This window comes from Phalaenopsis equestris, unplaced genomic scaffold (assembly GCF_001263595.1).
Source record: "Phalaenopsis equestris unplaced genomic scaffold, ASM126359v1 Scaffold210269, whole genome shotgun sequence".
Classification (NCBI taxonomy): Eukaryota; Viridiplantae; Streptophyta; class Magnoliopsida; order Asparagales; family Orchidaceae; genus Phalaenopsis; species Phalaenopsis equestris.
This window is the reverse complement of record NW_018229368.1, coordinates 183,243-192,899: the sequence shown is the minus strand read 5'-3', so window position 1 is coordinate 192,899 and position 9,657 is coordinate 183,243.

Sequence of the window (9,657 nt, the reverse complement as noted above, 5' to 3'; positions counted from 1 at the left end):
ATATATATATATTCATTTATTATGACTGGAATTGATTGGATGTTGGATTTTCACACTATTTTCATATTCCCTGGATGCGTGGACATTTTTCTTCCAACCTTTGGTTTCACGGTTTGCCTTATTTTTTAGGCTCTACTATGTTGATTACAAATCTGTTTGTGAGCATTTTTTTGGTCCTTTCCAAAACTGCTACAGGAAGTACTCTCTCTAGGCTAACTTATCTAATTATTTCTATGTCATTTTAGCTTCATATTATTTTGATCTTTTTTGTTATTTTGTTGATGCTTCTGTGGCACCTTCTAAGGCTTTCTAGATGCAGGTTAACTCCTAAAGATTTTGTTTGCAACGTCTTTCAAACTTTCTAACATTTTTTTGGCGCGAGATAGGCTTGGCTGGAGCTTCTCGAAGCATTTTTGTTTTGGGTCTTTGTATTTTGGGTTTCGTTATTACTTCTGGTGTTTTGTTTACTATTTTATGTGGCATTGTACTGCAGATTTTGGAACCCCTAGATTTATAATGTATTTTTTGTTTTTAGTTGGGGACCACTATCCCTCCCTTCTTTTGTGACCTTTTTTGAGAGCTAACGCATAGGGAGCCACGAGTTGCACTTTTATCTTATATATATATATATATATATATTTTCCTAATTTTAATTTTAATTTTAAAAATTAATATTTTAATTTTGAAAAATGAGACTAACAATATCGCATTCATTTAATAGTTCAAAAAAACGAGCACGACACCACGAGTAATGCACATATCCCGAGGAATAGACACATTTCTTGATAATGAGGCTTGAATAAATAAACTAATGGTTTTATGACATCTATTTAGTCTATGAAACCTTTAATGTATGACTGAAAATTTCCCCTATCTAATATTAAAGTGCAGATAGAGTTTATATGACATGGGTCATAAAGCTCCCTATAGAGGCAAACTCTATAGTTAATTACATCTCAAATGACTGAAGTCACTTGAGAAGACTGTCAATGATGATCAGAGGTATTTGTTTTCATGAATTCAAAGCTTAGGGATTTAAGGTTGGACATGGAAAATTAAAAAGGGAATAGATCAAAAATTGGAACAATTATTTCTGGAATCCAAAGGAAAGAATAGTAGGGGATGTCACGGATCCTGAGGAGGACCTCGGTGACTCCCCAAACTATCCTACTATGTGGCTTTAATTTTGAAAAATATATTTCTTTTAATGTTTCACCTTGCCAATTTTTTTATAGAGGCCTTACATTTAAAAGATATTGATCATGCAAATAGTCAGGAAGGATAAGAGGGCTTATTTCATACTGAACGACAAACTCAGAGCATAAAGTGAGTTAGGGCTTAGGTTACACAACATGATTATGTGAAGCCTTAAATATAAATTAAGGATTTATGTCGGGCTAGATGAGCTACCTCAAAGTCCTATCGCTTGTTCTTTCATTCTAGGGAAAGTTTAGTTGAGGTAATCTATTTTGTTGTTGCATATCATTGTCCACCTTCTGCTTCAGCTTGCTTGTTGACCTCACTTTTACTTTAGGTCTAGTCTTTCTTCTTTTGTAGCCTAGGTTCTAGCCATAGCTTTTGCCTATTGACTATTTCTAGAGGACTAGAAAAAGAACCCTCACCATTAGAAACTCTAAACTCTTCTTTGCTCAACTTGAAGTTCCACATATTAGTCATAACCTCTAGCACTTACTAGATGGGTTCAATATGGGCAATATGGAGGAGCTCAAGGAGAGTCTCCATAGGACTGCTTGGCCTTAGGGTTAAACCTTGGGTGGTGTGATCTTGGATGGTCTCACACACACACTTGCACATTACACTTCCACTCACTACCCTAAACCCAAACCTGCTTTACTTTGATCCCTTAGCCATTTGAGAGACTCATGCAGATGGTCCCCTAGACCCTCGCACCCCCCCATAGGGTTTAGTTAGGACCAGTATGTGAAGGACCCAAAGTAGGGAATTTTATTGGTTCATGGCTCAGGCAGGGTGATTGACACCCCAATTTTGCTAAAATACCCAATTTTGCTAAAATCCCCACCTTAGCCTTTTGCCCCCAAATCTATCCAAATTATCAAACTACCCTTAAAACCCCAATTTTGACCAAAATTCACAAAATTACCCAGAACATTTAACTTTGCATAAAAATCATTTCAAACCATTTGAAACTCACCAAAACAACCAAAATTTCAAAATTACCAAAATACCCCCTCAAAAATCCCCCCTCATTGGCAAAAATTACCAAAATATCCTTGGTGACCCAAATTGTCCAAAAAATCTTTAAAATCATTTTAAATGTTCCCGAATTCAATTTTAACCACTCCATTGAGCTCAATTTGACCAATTTGACCTATTTTGACCAAAAGCTAGAAATTGCCTTTAAAAGGCTCAATTAGCCCAATTCACCCCCAATGTCCACCAATTTGATCCCAATACTCCCTAATTTCATTTCTAAACTCAATTTCATCATGTCTAAGCTAGATTAAAACAAAATCCAAGCCCAATTGACCCACATTTGAATCCAATTCTAACCCAAATAAAAAAAGCCCAATTTGACCCAAAATCAAAATCTCACTCAATTGAACTCCCAAATCTATCCAATTGCCCAAATTTTGAATAATAACCTCTTTACAACACTTTCTCACATCGAATTGAATATTCAATTGACCTTGTTCAAGCCTCAATTTCAATCAAAATTAACTTGGACCAAAACCCTAAATTTTGCCCCAAATTGGCTATGTCCCCAAATTCCACCACTATGAACTCCATAACCCCAAAATTTCCACCCAAATAATATCTAAAATTCTTCATGATAATCACCTACATAAAAATGAACCTTCAATTGGGCCATAACCAAACTCTTGCCCAACTCAAACCCAATTCTAACCCAACACACTCAAAATTGATCATTAACCAAAATCCTTCAAATTGAACCTCCAAATAAATTAAAAATCACTCCAAATCTTTGCTAAATTCTTTTGAAAATCATCTACACCATTTTAAACAATTAATTGAGCTCAATTTCATGACTAGCCCAACCTAAACGCAACTCCAAGCCAAAAGGCCCAAAATTTAACCCAAGCACCAAAGTTAACCAAGCCAAGCTAAATTAATCAAACCAAAGCCACTACAACCACCATTTAGACTCTAGTGACCAGGCTAGACCAACCTAGCGCACCATACATGAGTTATGGACCAATGGTCCCTTGATTTACGGGATCTCCCCCCTTTTTTTGACATAAACTTAAATATCCTTTCCATCATTCTTTGCCATTAAGAGTTAACAATCATTAGCCACCCCCTGGACTCCCTGAGCCTAGAAGTGAATTAACCCTAGCATAGATTAAGCGGTGTCGAATAGCGGAGCACTGCGCGGCCATTCAAAGCCACCGTAGGTTGAGCTGGATAAGTAGAAAAATCTGGTTTTTTCTGATTTATTTAAATGTCAGATCTTTGAGAATCCATAACTTAGCATAGAAAAATCATGAAAACAAAATAAAATACTCTCTTGCTCGCTGAATAGAGGAGAATATTATGGATGAAAAATAAAAATTATTTGTTGACTCTTTGATTTTTAATTAATTAAATAGCCTATACGGTATTTCAATTCATGCAGATTAAATATTGCTCATCATGGCTTGAAATTTTTAGGGTTTGTTCCTCATGATAGAGGAGATGTTCTTTAATTTTTCTAAGGTCAGAGAGCATCTCTGAGCTTCTAACCCTAATTTTCAGTATTGGATGGCTATTTTGGCTTAAATTATTTATATAAATTAAAATATCACTTGAAAAATTATGAAATAAACTTTACTCGGTTACCTGTGGTCAAAAAAGCTTACAAAAAATATCATGATAGTCTGAATAATTTTGTACATTTCCATGGTTAATTAAATGTGTATAAACTTTATTAATTTATTTAAATTAAATATTAAAGAGTTGTTAATAAAATCAATTCCTCATTATGTAGAAAAATCATTTTGATCCACTAAAAAAAATTGAAATTTATTTGTGTAAGTTTGAGCACTAAAGCTGATTTTATAAGCAAAGTTGTATTTTTGTACAAAAATAATTATATTAAATTTAATACACTTATAAAAATTATGAAAAATAGTTCTCTGACTTCCTTGTGATAAGGGGCACTTAGGAAAAATAAAAATTATTTTTGAGAAAATACTTCATTTTTAAACTATATTTTAAATTAAAATAATTAAAAATTTTCAAAAATACAAAAGTTTTTCAAAATGTGTCTCATGGTTCTCTGATCACTTATGACTCATTAAAATATTTTTCCTGATTTTTATAAGTTAAAAATAAATTTTTAAAGGCCTAAAAATGTATTTTTGTTACTTTTCATTAAAATAATTATAATAAATAAATTAAAAAATCATAAAAATATAAAATTTATTTTTCTAAGTTCCCTAGACTAAGAGAGGTTTAATAAAAATATAAATTATAATTTTTTTAATTAAAACATATTTTTCATTTAATTAAATCACTAAAAAACTAATAAATAATTATAAATTTAAATTAAAACTTAATTCAAAAATCATGAAATGCCTAAGTGTTCCTCTGACCTAGGAGAACCTCTAATATTTTTCTCATAAACAAAAAAAAACTTTATTTTGATTCATTGAATAAATCGATGTTGAAAATCCTATTTTGAAAGCTAAAATAATTATTTAAATTGAATAAAAATTTGAAACCACATTTCCTCATCTGATGTTGTAATTGTCCCATGGACAGGGTACTCTAAATTTTTCAAAGTAATATGGATTATGCTTAATGAGTTATGAGGTGGAGAGCCCCAAGGGCAGCCCCAAGGGCAAAATGGTCGCCCCAAGGGCAAAATGGTCATTTTAGATTTTGGTACTTTAATCAAAATTTAGGATTAACTAAAGGAAAAAATGGGTAATTTTGATCCTATTAAATAGCTTGGGTGATTGAAAAACAATTGGTTAAAAAGTAAAAACCAATTTGCCACTTTTCCATGATAAGAGTAAAATTATAATTTTCTAAATTATCATGATTTGGAAGTTAATCGAAGTCAAATGATTTTCAAGTGACGGGCTTATGCTAGGAGGATGATGTGCACACTTATTTTAAGCCAAAAATTTATGATAATATGATATTTTAATAAGGATATGTATCACATAAATTAAAAGGATATGTATCACATATGTGCCAATTCTCCCATTGAAATTGTTAAGGGCTTGGTAGTGATCTAGGCTCAATATTTAAACTTGCTTGATGAGATTTAAGGAAGTAACATGATCAATCATAACACTTCTAAACACTATGAGCCCAACTTTATTAGTGGGTACAAAATCTTTAATGGCTTAAACTTGCCTTGGGGGCATTCACCTACATAACCCTCAAGTGAAATATCAACTGATCAACCAAGTACCCTATACTTGGAATGATTAAAATTTTAAGGTTCACGGAGTTGCAGGGTAACCCTTTTAGCTTGACCATAGATGATTAATGAAACAATATGATAAGTTCAAAATGAACTTGAAATGTTTCAAGAGATCTATAAAGCAATTCAGGGTCATTCCTCAAGCACTTTTGAATCTCTTGTATATTTCGGAGGACAAATTGAACTTGCTATATTGTGTTCTAAAATCATCCAATAATATCGTTTGAGACTCAATAAGTCATAGTTTAGGGTCTGTTAGATACACCTTCATCTACTCTTGTAATTTATTTAATTTCCTGAAAAATTATATACATGTTGCAAAAGATAATCTTACAGTGGGAATGCTTAGAAGACGACAGGTACGCTTTTATAATGTTATTCATTTTTTTTTCATTTTACTTTCTACAATTTACTTTCACTGCAAAATATTATAACTGTTTGGTTGTGCATTCTACTTTACTTGCAAAACCAAAACTATTTTCAAAATTATTCAACAATTTCAAAAAACATAGAAAAAATTTGTTCCAAAGGTAATTATAAATCCTTTGAAATGTCACAAAACATAAAACATCATTCTGAATTTATGGGAGTCCCTCTGAGGAGCTAACCCGCAGTTGCTAACGAGATCTCCCCTATTTAAATGGGTTTCACAACTTTTCTAATCTAAGTAAATTCAAAAGAAAATAGTGATACCGGAACGAGGAAACTGTGGGTCCCTAACCGCTGTCGCTCTAATCAACTTTAATCCTTCCATAACGATTGAACTTCAACTTTTCATTTAATCCTTTAAACCTTTAACTTTAGGACTGATACTTTGTCAAGGAGCCTGGAGCTAAATTTGTGGCCAGCAATCTACAACAGTAATCTGCAACAACATGAGGATCTATAACAACACATCTTTCCATATAAATTAAACAACAAGTCATAGGCTTTTGAGGTTGTTCGCCTAGTGCGACATAAATCCACAACTCATCTTTAAGCCTTTGTATAGCTCTGCTATAAAATTTAAGCCCTAACTCGCTCTAGGATTTTAAGGTTGTCATTCATCACAACCTAAATCCTTACATCTTCCAGGCTATTTTTGCGACCGTCTCGCATAAATGTAAGCCCTAATTAATAAAATTGGCAGGATAAAAACATTCAATATTTCTTCTCTTTAAAATCAAATACAAACCATAAGATAGCTTTGGAATTCACCAAGCTTTTCCTTAGGATCTGTGACTTCCCCTAGTTTTTCTTCCTTTGGATTCCAAAATAAAATGTTCCAAATTTGTGTCATTCCCATTTCACACCTCTTTGTCTGATATTTTGAATAGTCCTATCCTCTTGAACTCCCTGAAAATAATATTACTTGAATTTTATCGAGAGTTTTCTTATGTGACTTCAGTTATTTAAGATGTAATTAACCATAGAGGCTTGCCCTTATAAGAAACTTTCAACAACCCAGCTTAATATAAATCTTCTTTAATTTTACATATTAAATAGAGGAAATTATCAGTCCACATAAAAAAAATATTTTTTCACAAACTTAAATAGATGTCATAAATTCTTTAGTTTATTTAATCGAGCATTACCCATAAGTAGTGTTTTTACCCTTTGAGATTAATGCATCCAGAGTTCAAGTTTTCTAGGTCATTTGGTTATAATTAAATCGGGTGTCAAAATATCCATTCTGGTGACCGACAATTCCAAACTTTTAATGGCTGACATTCCTCTAAGCTCTTTGTTGATAGTTACTCCAGGTTTAGTATTTAATGACTTATATTTTGATTTTTTTAATTATTATTACTCTAATTAATTAGAGGGCATGCGTCTATCTTTTATAGTGATCCATCCTAAGTAAACCAACTACTATTCTCTATCCTGAAGGTCTTGCAATTAGTTTAAAGCATGCATAAAAAAGATATGTTATAAGAAACTGCAGTAAAAGAAATGTTGTAAATGATATTGTAAATATAACATAAACAAGCATACTTGGGCCTCTACTACTGATGCAAAAGGATTTCGTGCTATAATTATATTCGGTTAATATTAACAAACTTTAAGAAAAGTTAATGGAAAGTACAAGTGTATAAAATCATATGGTACATACTAGGGTTTAGGGTTAGGGAAAGTACAACACCAAGACTGGGTTTAATAATTTAGCAAAGGTGGAGGGTCAGTGCTGGGCTGTGTGCTTACAACATTGGACATAATCTACTAACCTAATAATATTGGGAGGGCAAGTTCTAGTCTAATCAAAATGTTTAATACGTGGACTTTCATAATTTTGCAAGTGAAATTCTTTACTTTTTTAAGCATATAAGGTTTTGTTTAGCAGTCAAAAGTAAAGATATTTTGAGAAAAAAACATATTTCGATTATAAATATTTTGAGAAAAACATATTTTGATTATATTTAAATATGTTTTGAAAAATTTAGATTGTCCGCGAGTTAATCAACCTGATCGAACTAAAACTACTGACAACTTGAGATCGTAAGGGGTAATTTCTTACCAAGGTTAGGTGAATAGTATCGTCAGTTCTATCCCCTCTACGAAGGTCATCAGGGGTAGGAGATACTATTCTAACGTCCCACTTTAACACACATAAGAAATATCATCATTGCCCTTGTCACTTGAACCTCAAACTTACTCCAATCTGATGATCCATATCTGGCCACACCAAATATCCCCAGTTGCCAAAAGGTTTAGACACTTTATCAAATACTCAAACCCTTGAGCGTTGGGTTATTAATGTAAGATAAGTAGTGCTAGAGTATGTTTTATTGATTTGTGAATTAACGGGTTATGAGTCATAACTTAGTGGGTCTTTAGGAATTTTATGTTGATTTCTTCTTAAGTATTGTTTGTACTTTGAGGACAAGTTTACTCAACAAATTGTAGCAGACTTAGAGGTCCTCTAAAATATCCAGAGGATAACTCTAAACAGACTTGAGATCTCCTAAATCATTTTAAGTTCATTATGGTCTTAATAGATTGTTGAATTGATCATCTCAGGGTGAGTTATGTTTTCTTTAAGTTGTGTTCAGTATATATCTTAATTAACCCATGAGTAGGTTAGGAGTTACTTGTCTTATTATGTTTGAAGTTTGAACGGTTGGTCACCCGAGGGGTGATCCCAATAACTTAAGTGAACTTGTAGTATTTTATGATAAGTTATTTTCTTTTTTTTTTCTAATCCCATTAGATAGCTTTAAATCAATCCTAGCTCCCTACCAAGCTCTTAAATCTTTAATGGGTAGATTTGTAATTTAAAATGTTAAATGAAATGAATTTGATTCTTATCGGATAATTGAATTATGGCCTAACCATCAATTTAGGGCTTCAAAGTAGTTAATTATTGTCTTCCTATCTCATGCCCCTCACATTAGAATCATCCAATATACTTATCATCCAAACTATAACAATTTGTTTAATTTGTAATTTTACCCTTTTGTAGAAGATAGCTGGTTTATACCCATTTAAGCCTTTATGTTTCAATCATTCTAGGCAATTCATTATGATCAATATTAACCTTTATCCTCTGGCTTGACCTAAATCTTAATTAAGGTATGGAAATCCAAAATTACCTTCTTACCCCTCAGGCTCCTTTCTTTATAACTCCTTTAGTTTAATTCAAATAACTTTGAAACTTTGTTGGCTTTGCTATTCATGGGTTAATTAAGATATTAGAGAAGACTTTAATTTTTTTTTATTTTATTTTATGGAATTATTTTAGTCCAAAAATATGATTTTTCAATGTTAATTCATTTAATTAACTAAATCAAACTTTCTATCCTTAAGAAATTTTTAGGAGGTTCATATGGGTCTGAGGACCACTCAATCTAATTTTCATGATTTTTTAAATTACATTTTAATTATTATCATTTTTTTGTTACTTTTAATGAATAAATAAAAATATATAATTTATTTTGAAAATTACTTTTTATATTTTTATTTAATCTCTCTGACTTTAGAGAACTCACACAAATTAATTTCACATTTCTCTTATTTTTACTTCATTTTTTATAATTTTTTAAGTAAAAAATATAGAAAAATACATTTACGTACTTAAAATATAGTTTTATCATTTTTGAATTATATTTTAAATATTATCATTTTTGTTGATTTTAATCAATAAATAAATAGAAATAAATATATTTTTTTTTAAATTTACTTTTTTAAATTTTTATTTAATCTCTCTGATTTGAGAGAACTCTGAGAAATTATTTTCACATTTTTTTATTGTTATTTCAATTTTT